Source organism: Cricetulus griseus, chromosome 2 (genome assembly GCF_003668045.3).
Source record: "Cricetulus griseus strain 17A/GY chromosome 2, alternate assembly CriGri-PICRH-1.0, whole genome shotgun sequence".
NCBI lineage: Eukaryota > Metazoa > Chordata > Mammalia > Rodentia > Cricetidae > Cricetulus > Cricetulus griseus.
Window position 1 is genome coordinate 338,219,313 of NC_048595.1, and position 10,598 is coordinate 338,229,910.

At 41.1% G+C, this 10,598-nt stretch overlaps 1 long non-coding RNA gene across 2 annotated transcripts; it reads right to left on the reverse strand.

The window, feature by feature from the left end:
• Window positions 1–3,407: 3,407 nt before the first annotated feature.
• Window positions 3,408–10,170, reverse strand: LOC103160858. 2 transcript variants are annotated; one of them, XR_003482471.2, is made up of 4 exons: window positions 10,111–10,170; window positions 9,411–9,458; window positions 7,625–8,843; window positions 3,408–4,681 (listed from the first exon to the last, which is right to left on the reverse strand). It is a non-coding gene; the product is annotated as an uncharacterized LOC103160858 (long non-coding RNA). The 2 variants fall into 2 exon arrangements; XR_003482469.2 differs by lacking the exon at window positions 10,111–10,170 and having other exon boundaries at window positions 9,411–9,827.
• Between the last annotated feature and the right edge of the window lie 428 nt (window positions 10,171–10,598).

Here is a 10,598-nt window from a genome sequence, read left to right on the forward strand (position 1 = left end):
ACTTACACTTGATCCAGAAAGTACTCTCCTTTGTCCTTATTGCCTACAATAACATAATCAGCCCTGACAAACACAATTTACTTTCTCTGCTTTAAAACAACTTAGGCTCTGTTAAGTGGCTTGAAGTTAGTCGTTTCCAGCCATATACATTAGCCCTTAGGAATAGAATTACTAAGATCTGAAATCTGTGTCCATGCCCTTATCTCTCCACCCTCAGCTTCTTTCCCCAGGATTTCCTAACAACCATTCCCAGCTTTTCACTGTTTCCCTGGGACTCTTGCTCTTGCATCCATCAGTACTTCAGTTTCCTCAAATTTTCCATCTCACTGCAAACTTGACTATTATTTTGTGGTTCCTCTTCTTGAGGCCAGACTTCCTTGATGCTTCTCTCACCCCCTACTAATCTCTGGATCTGCCTCTCACTGTAAGTAAAGATGGTAAATATCTGTTCTCCCTTAACCATTTAACCTCACTCTAAATTTTGCCACCTGTGTAACAGAATACGGCATCATGGACTACTAGAAAATGTCTCAAACCTCAAAAGGGAATCTCTGACTTTATTCCATACATCCTTTACCTGTCTATCAAGATCATTGATCATTATCCCTTTAGTTCCCTCCTGGATTTTGTTTTTCTTTATGTAACCTGGGACACATGACTGTTTACTTGAATAAGCACTTCCAGTTTCCAGCTGACCTTTCACCCTACCAAACCCTGCCTTCCACCACAGGCCACTTAGATGCTTGAGAGTCATCCACTCCCCTGGTACCAATTGTCTTTTAGTTTCTACACAAAAATAAGGCTCAGAGCATTTCTTTTCACTCAGTAAAGCTCTGGCTGGATTTCTAAGTGACAGAACAACAAGGAAATAAATTGTTGTAAGCTATTAAAAGTAACTGCTCATCACACAATGGGGAATAAATAAGCTCCTTTCCTAGGTTTATTTTTGAACTATGCAGACCTAGGTGTATAACTGCTAGGCTAGGGACTTAGTTCAATAATAGAGCAATTGTCTAGTACATAAAAGTCCTGGATTCAATACTCAGTAAAACCCAAAATACTCCAGTTTTCGACTCTCATCTAATAATCTAACTTCTAATCCTTTCTGCCAATTCTTAGAAGGATTGGCCAGAAACTAATGTCTAAGCCAATGGTTCTCAACTTTCTTAATGCTGTGAAATTTTAATATAGTTCATCATGTTGTGGGGACCTCTATGAAAGGATAAAATTATTTCCTTACTACTTTACAACTATAATGTTGCTACTACTATGAATTGTAATATAAACATCTGTCTTTTCCAACTGTCTTCGGTGATTCCAATGAAGGATCACTTGACCCCAAAGGGATGGCAACCCTCAGGTTGAGAACCACTGGTCTAAAGGCTAGTCAGTCTTTCCATTCCTGCTAGCCAGACCCAGCCTCTGTCTAATACAATTTTTGTGGAAATAGAAATGGCCTATATTTGTATGTTACCAAAAATTAATATTATATATGACTATTTGCGATTGACATTTTTCACTTAATTTTTGAGCTATGGTTTGGTAACTTTTTTAAACAAGTGAACTTCAGACATAATAAGCAATGCATCTTCATCACTGCTGCCACTCCATTCCCTCCCACTCCTTTCTCTGAAATTCATGATCTCTTTAATTATTATTGTCATGCATAATACATATATATGCATGTATTCAGACATATATTGCACACATGCATATTCAACATAGTGAACCTGTTTACTGTTGCTTGTGTGTATTTGTGCCCAGGGATTACCACTGGGAACTGAAAAACCTGTGAAGGAGCTCTTTTCTGGAGGAACTTGATTCTTCCTCTCTCATGAACCATTGGCCACCTGTAGCTCTTCATGGAGGCATGGGGCCTGCTCGACTCATGGAAGACAAGAAGCAGAGAGAAAGGCAGGGAGGGATCTGAGTTGTGATTCAAATCCCAGCTGTGACCTACTTCTTCCAGCTATGTCCCATCTCCTAATGTTTCCAGAACTTCCCAAAATAGCACTGCAAGCTGAGGACAAACCTGTTCTGCATGATCTTTTTGGGGTGACTCTTCATATTCAAACCATTACATGGTGAGAGAAGGGTTACACATATGCTGGATGAATACCTTCACCTAATACCCAGGCTCCTGAACCTCTTTTTCCCTTTCTAAACCTTCCATTTATCTGAGACCCCCCAAGACTTTTCGGGTGTGGGAGTCAGGGTAGTAAGGAAATGATAACACCATCCCTTCACTCCAGCTCTTCAGTAAAGCTTGTTTCCATCTTATCAGTTCTTTGCAAATGCTAGCTTGCAAGCACCAAGCAGCCAGACCTGTGTCTAGTAACATTCCTTGTAATGAGGCAGGCCAGTGAACAAATCTCAACACATGGCCTTTGAAGGGTACATAAGATCCAAAGCATAACAAAGATTATCCTATTGTTCCTTTCCATGCACTGACAGACAAAGGAAATATTAATGAGCAATATGGAGCATAGCTAATCTCCTGAAATTATCCCCGGGTTCCCAGGTTACAAATAAAACAGGTAAAAGTTGATAACTAAGTAGTATTTATTACTGTGCCCAGGCCATACACCTTCTTAATGAGGAAATCAGAGGCCCCTTTGGGGTTCTTAATTTCATTGATAAAATAACTTAAAAACAGATCAAAAGGATCATTTTTCTAGAGTTTGAATAAAAAAAATAATGTAACAGGCAAGCTGTAAATCTTGGCAGCTTGTGGGACACTGGAAATGAAGAAAAGGAAGTCATGCATTTTGAATTAGGCTTTATAAAAAAGAACCATCCTGTTCAGCAATGGAAGTCAGCAAGCAGCTGCATGATAGAGAGGGAGAGAGGTTTCAGAGCAAACATGAGGAAGTTTTGAGTGTAAAAGAAGTCATAGTTAGGCTTTGGGCTGGTATCTGAAAGAAAAAGATAGAAGGAAAGTAAGAGTTGTTTAGTTGTTGTTGTTTCTGTTTATTTAGAACTAAGAAAAGCAGGCATGCAGAGCAGTGGTGCCAGATGAAGGGCTTGTGAGCAGCTGTAGCTGAGGAGCCTCCTCTGGGAGGGCTAAGCACCCCATCTCATTAAGGGGTGATTGATTATTCCTCCTTTTTCTGCCCAGGAGGTTTCACCAGCTAGGACAGGAAATAAAATTTTTCTTTCAGTCAGGAAATAATTTCTCTTAAGGGCCCTCAATAGAGGCCCGATATCTCAATCTCTTCATACAGCATTTTAAATACTAAGACGGGACATTCTCGGTGCTTACCTTTCTAGTGTTACAAGGGAAACAGGAGGTTGTATCCAAAGCCAACTATATCCCTAGAACTTATTTTTTTATAATTAAAATACAGACTCCTTGAATATCAGTTCTGTTGTAAGGCAGACACAAGAGAAGACTGCTCAGACATGGGTTTAAGCCAACAGAAAGTCTTTATTAACTGGCCAAAAATTACATTAGGTGTTAGCCCCGAGTGTAGCCCTCAGTGTAGCCCTGAGCCTTTCTCAGGGTGAGCTTTTAAAGACAAATCCCATGTTCTGAGTTTGCACACTTCAGTTAACAAGAACAGTTAGCCAGAAGTGGAGATACAGAAGCCAAGAGGCAAGGTGAGTACATTTAGAGACTTCCAGGAACTATGACTTGGATGGATTAGGTCTTTGTCTTCATTCTGGCAGGTGGTGCTGTCTACGTTCAGAGTTTTACCACCTGAATGGTGCTTTCATCATGGAATCAGCTGTGTTAAGGTCTGTGGTCCTGTCATAGTTTCTCATTTCCCTCCCATCACACTCATGGAAAACATTCTTTGCCACGTTTCTCCAAATTTGACCATTTTTGGAATCTAATATATCTGTCCTTTGAGAAAATTTGTTTTCTATCAATGCTAGCTAACTCACCAGTGGCCAATATCTATAAATCTCCCCCACATCTTAAATCTTCCACACCTTGTAAAACGTCTGCTTCCCTAAAGCCCTCACACACACCCCATCCCCACCTAACGCCTGGAACGTGAGGGCCTGGAATGGCTAACCCTCTCCCCTTTCCTTCATTTCCTTGGCAGCAAGTCTTTTTGAACAAACAATCCCAAAAAACTGTGAGGTTGGACTCCAGCCTATGAGAAAAAGCAGCCACCGCCAGTGTTGAAAAATCCAAGTGAGCCCCCTGCCCTTGTCAGTCTCGTTTTAGTGGTTTCTCATTTTTCACAAAAGAAATGGCCTTGCTGGGCTTTCACTTTGTCCTTATGTTCCTTTGTGTGACACAGGGATCACTCTTAGTTTCAACCCTCTGTAACTGTCCCATTTCATTCAGCATACCCTCAAGTTTCACTCACAGCATCACATAGGTCAGAATACCCTTTTTATTTTTTTAAGGTGGAAAAGTATCTAACTATATATTCATGCCATGATTTATTTCTCCTTCCATACAGAGCTGGAAATTTAGGGCATTCCTATATCTTGACTGCTATATATAGTACTACAATAAACATGAGAGTGCAAACATCTTTTTATGACTGTTTTTGAAAATGTGTGTGTGTGTATATATACACCACAATAAATGTGTGGCAGTCAAAAGACAGCTTGCTGGAGTTGATTCTTTCCTTTTACCATGTGGGAGTGGACTCAGGTCAGCAGACTTTGATGGCAACCGCCTCTATAGACAGACACGTCTCCTGTGCCTCCAAATACCTCTCTGAAAAAAAAAGTGTATATTTAGAACTGTAAGATCAAAGCTATAGATCTAGTGATCTAAGCATTATGTTTAAGCATTTGAGAAACTATTCAGTCTAGCTCTTACCTTTCTCCTTGTATTTAGATGTTCCTTTTCTGTTTTTATGTGACAATATATAAATACAGATACTTTCATTATGCAATAGAATTTGAGTCCTGCCTGTTAAGTTTATCCTAAATATTTCTATACACAATTTAATGTTTTTACTTTTTCATGTGGCAAAATAACTTTGACCTATATTATACTGGGCAGCTATGGTAATAAATATGGAACGTGATATGGAAATAAATAAAGTATAATATCTTGGCAGCAGTTTTTGAAATGTATTGTTGCAGGCATTAATAGTTGTCTTGAAATATAACGGGGGGGGGGAGTGGTTGCCAATATTCACCTTTGGTTTTACTTTTTTCCTTGTGAAAAAGAGTAGGTTAGTTATGTTTTTTTAAATAGGAGTAGGAAATAATTTTAAAAAGCACAGGAGACTTTATAAGAAAATAAAGAAGTATAAAATAAAACATAGATCATTGAATGCCAATTGAATTCACGTTTTTTTAATGGTAGGTTATCTGTGGGGAAAGGACAGTTAGAGGTACTGAATTCAGACACAAACTATCCTAGAGAAGACAGGCCAAGAGTGTGGTGGTCAGTGGAAGAAAGAGAATGCTCGTGGGAATAATGATTACTTATACATCACGATTGGGTAAGAGATGCTCCATCTAAAGAGGTAAACTGAGTGGCACAGATTAAGGCTCAAGGCTTGGGTTAGGAAAGAGAAAAAGGTAGCTCAAATCAACAAAACCCAAATATGTTGAGCAGCTGCTCTGAATTTATCATTAACCCCATGACACAATGAATATAAAAATCAACAATGACATTATTGAAACAATCATAATCCAGGTGACAAAAGACCCTGAGAGCATGGAGTAAAGGAATTTTTTTTTTAAGGAAGTGGACTCTGGTGTAAGTAGTCAAGGTTCATGGAGGATCGATTTGTGATACTGATCCTGAAAGATGAGCAGGAGCTTGCTTGGTTGATAAAGGAAAAGTCATTGTCAAAGATTTCATGTCATAAGGTCCCTGTTATGATCAAGAATCGGAAAGGCTGATTTAGTTAAAAATCATTGTGGGAGAAAGGAGAACACTCCTCCATTGCTGGTGGGAGTGCAAATTTATACAGCCATTGTGGAAATCAGCATGTCCATTTCTCAGAAAATTAGGGATCAACCTACCTCAAGACCCTGCAATACTACTGTTGGGCATATACCCGAAGGAGGCACATTCACATCACAAAGACATTTGCTCAACTATATTCATAGCAGCATTATTTATAATAGCCAGATCTTAGAAACAGTCTAGATGCCCCTCAATTGCAGAATGGATAAAGAAAATGAAGTACTACTCAGAGGCAAGAAACAATGATATCCTAAAATTCTCAGGCAAATGGGCAGAACTAGGAAAAAAAAAACATCCTAAGTGAGTTAACCCAAAACCTGAAAGACAAATATAGTATGTACTCACTCATAAGTGGATAACAGAAATAAAACAAAAGATACCCAGCCCATAATCCATAACCCCGGAGAAGCTAGAATCCTCTTCCAGAAACAGATGGAAGCAGATGCAGAAATCCACAACTAGCCAATGGGCCAAGCACCTGAAGTACAATTGAAGTGAGGGAGGATCGATAATGTGAACAAAGGAGTCAAGACCATGATGGGGAAACCCACAGAATCAGCTGACCCGAACTAGTGAGCGATCACTGACTCAGGTCTGACAAATGGGGAAACCTGCATAAGACCAAACTATTCTCCCTTAATATAAGTGACAATGGTGCAGCTGAGACAATATATGAGGCCACTGGCAGTGGGTCCAAGATCTAACTCTAAATGCACAAACTGACTTAGTGGAGCCCATTCTATATGGAGAGATACCTTGCCCAGCCTAGACACAGGAATGTGAGGGTAGAGAGGTGCCTTGGGCCTGCCTCAACGAGATGATGGGACAAACTTAGTAGACTTCCTATGGGAGGCCTTACCCTCTCTGTGGAGCAGATGGGAGGAGGGGTGAGTGGAGGGAGTGGGAGGAAAAGAGGGAAGGGAAACTGGGATCAGAATGTAAAAAGTAAATTAATAAAAAAGGGAAAAAAGCTATTGTGTTCAAAGATAATGTGTAGTAAGAATGATTCTTTCAAATAAATTCATCTAGAACCCCAGCATATAAGATGATAATTTGTAGTTTGAAGAACATTTTCCTGTTGTAAATGGGACCAAGAAGCATAAGAAATCTGATAATTGATGTCTTTATATTTGGCTATATAATCACAAGAAATTTCTGATCACACTACAGCTTTCTCTAGGCTCTCAGTATATACTTTAACTAAAGACTCTGACAGCCAGGTGTTGGTGGCACACACCTTTAATCCCAGCTTTAGGGAGGCACAGGCAGGCAGATCTCTGTGAGTTTGAGACTAGCATGTTCTACAAGAGCTAGTTTCAGGACAGCCCCCAAAGCCACAGAGAAACCATGTCTTGAAAAACAAAACAAAACAAAAAAAGAAACAAAAAGCAAAAAACAAACATGAAACAAGGAGCTTCAACAGTTTCTACAGTCAGTGCCTTGTGTTGCTATATATAAATCACAAATAAGAAGCAGTCACATTGAAATATGCCTCCAGTGCACTATCATTTTTTAAAACTTTTATTGATCCTTTGTGAATTTCACATCATGCACCCCAATACCACTCATCTCCCTGTCCATTCATATCTGCCCTCTGCTCTAGCATCCTCCCTGCAAAAGAAAAAAAACAATAAAACAAAAGAAAGAGATTTAAAAAAATATTGTCATGGAAATTGTGGTGTGTTACCTTGTGTCACACAGTCACCCTTTTGCCCAAACAGCTTTACTTACTAATGAGTCATTGGTCTGCATTGAGGCCTCTGGCTTCTGACACTGTCAATACTGGATGCTGCCTGGACTCCTTTCTGATGTCCTGTTGTTGCCCTGTGGAGATCCGGAGCTTTGGATCCGCAGGACTTGCCCCTCCTTGAGCTCCAGCAGTTCATGGATGGGGTAGATGTTGGAGCTGGCCAACTCAAAGCCCTGGATCTGGGCTGCGGTCATAGCTGAGTTGGTCAGGCTGTCTGTTCTGCACCTGGTGCCCCGGGGCCAGATTTTCTGTTTTGTCCAGGTGGTGTGGTGGGGATGGGGGGAGGCAGCTGTCCTGAGTGTGGCAGCTGGCAAGGGGTGGGACAGGATCCACCAGAAGGTTACAGCAGGAAGGTGTGGGGCCAGGTCTCCTATTTTCATGCCCTCAGGCCTGCTCTTCATACCCCAAGGGCTAGGTGTACCACATGCCCAGAGGAGGTATACAGCCTGCTCTCCTGAGTGTTGCAACTAGCAAAGGGCAGCTCTTCTATATCACCCTAGCAAGAGGTGGAGCCAGCTCTCCCACACTACCCAGGAGCGGAGTGGGACCAACTCTCCAGCTATCATGCCCTCAGGGCCGGCTCACCTGTGCTGTTACCATCGAGGCCAGCTCTACTGTGCCCAGGTAAAGCATGGGGCTTGCTCTGCCAAGTGCTTTAGCTGGCAAAGTGCAGAAACTTCTCTCCTGCTCTCATGTCAGCTATCCTGTTTGCAATAGGTGAGGAGAGGAGGTGGGCAGAGCTGACCCTGTCCATCTCTGGCTGTGGTACACCACTCAAGAGAGCTGGCTCCACCCTTCCCTTGGGCAAGCTTGGAGAGCTATCCCCAAGGGATTTAGAGAAGACAAAAACAACTGAAAAGTGCATGGTGGCTGGAATGCCTCGATGATTAAGAGCATTTTTTTGTTCTTCTAAGGACCCAGGTCTTAAGTCCCAGCACTCACATGGCAGCTCACAACTTCAGTCCCCGAAGATCTGACACCCTCTTCTGGCCTTCTTGGGCATTGCATGTACATGGTGCACAGACATATAAACTGGCACCACCACCACCACCCCCCACACAATAAATAGACAAGTACATAAAAACAAAATATTTTAAAAATCAACTTAAGGTAGAAAGGATTTGTTTTGTCTCACAGATTGAAGGCAAAGTGCATCATGGCAGGAAAGGTCACAGCAGCAGGTCAAGTTGTCTCTGAAGTCTGGAAGAAAAGAACAATGAATGCATGTGCTTGGCTAGCTTTCTCCTTTTTATTTATACTTGCAGTCTAGGACCCAACTCCAGGGAGTGAGGCCATCAACTTTTAGTGTAGGTCTTCTCTCCTCAATCAACCCAGTCAAAAAAGCTCTCACTATACTGCCCAGAGGCTGGTAAACTATCAAGTTGATAGTCAGCACTAAATGTTACAAGAAGTATGTATGCCTGGCCAGAGCATTCAAGTATTGTATACAAAAATTTAAAAAAGCAAATATTCAGAGAGGTAAGTGATAAAACAGGGAAAACAAATAGACAATTCTATGAATAATTTATTTTCTAGATTCAAATATAGAAATCGGGATGGTAGAATAACTATGCTAATGTCTCTTTTCAAACTGTGCAATCAGTTAATTATTATGTATAAAAGTGACTTAGGTTGCAGTCTCTATAATTGTTAAACTATAAAAGATTCAAATGTCAAGCAGTGTCTCTGTGGAGTCCTCGGAATTTGATGGCCTTTTACAGCTACATGCTTTTTACATTGTGGCTAGAACCAGATGTTGGGGTTTACCTTGTGGTGATGACAGGGACTTCCACCTCACTAATATTGGAAATAAATCTGAAACAGAGTAGGAAGACTGAAGTGAAGATTCAATGGAAGCTTTTCCTCCAGAAGTAGAGAAGCAGGGTGAGTAGCCCTGACCGAAAAAGATAGCTGTCTACCTCAGAATTAGAATAATATTTTTATGAGATTGCTGTAGTGGGCTGTGGTCTGTAGCAATAAGGCTTTATTCCAAGCTGCCCGAGTCCTGCAGCCACGTGGGCACTTGCTGCCTGGCCTCCCATGGTCCGCCCGCCACAATGTTAAGGTCCCAAGTCACATACAGAGACTTATATTAAGTACAAATGCTGTTTGGCCAATGAATAGGATTTCTTATCTGTTAGCTCAGTCTTAATTATCATAAATCTATATATTTTATAAGACTTATCTTATTGGATGCCTTCTGCTGGCGCCCTCTCTTGCTGGCAGATCACATGGCAACTCCAGAACAGAGACCAGGAGGAAGAGAGGAGGGAAAGGGGCAACTTCCTTCTTGCTCTTGCTTATATATGAGTCTCCCTGCTATATCACTTCCTGCCTGGATCACCACTTCTTTACTACATTTCCCAGAATCCTCCTTGACTCCTAGTCCCATCTAACTTGCTGCCTCATTTGCCAAACAGTACTTTATTTATCATCCAATAAGACAAACATACACAGAAGCACTTACCCCATCACCTCCTCTTTTCTGTATAAATAAAAAGAAGGGTAATTCATCTTTTATAATAACTGAAGAAAACCATAGCCATAACTATCTGTCTTCAACTCCATCAAAGACCACAGAAGGAATATATATAAACTCTAGATCTGACAGAGACATCTCACTGCCTAAACAGTCACCCAAAGTTCCTCTGTAACATTGGGATATCCATCTTCAGCTCATAGGCCAGTGTGTCTGGAACACTTCTCCATTTCAGGAGGAACCCTTCACTACTGACTTGTTTTGTAAGTTCAGCAGTCACTTTTTTGTGGGTCCTGTATGTCCAGTTTATACAGCAACAGTCCAGGCAAGAGCAGTTTCTTGCCCAAATGGCTAATTTTGCCATGTTGAAGGCAAACTCCATAACGAGTTTCTTCAATGCCCATCCTCCTTTTTGATGTAATTGGTGTGCCAGGAGCAGTTGTGTCTCACTGTCAAGAAAAACCCTAAACCATTTA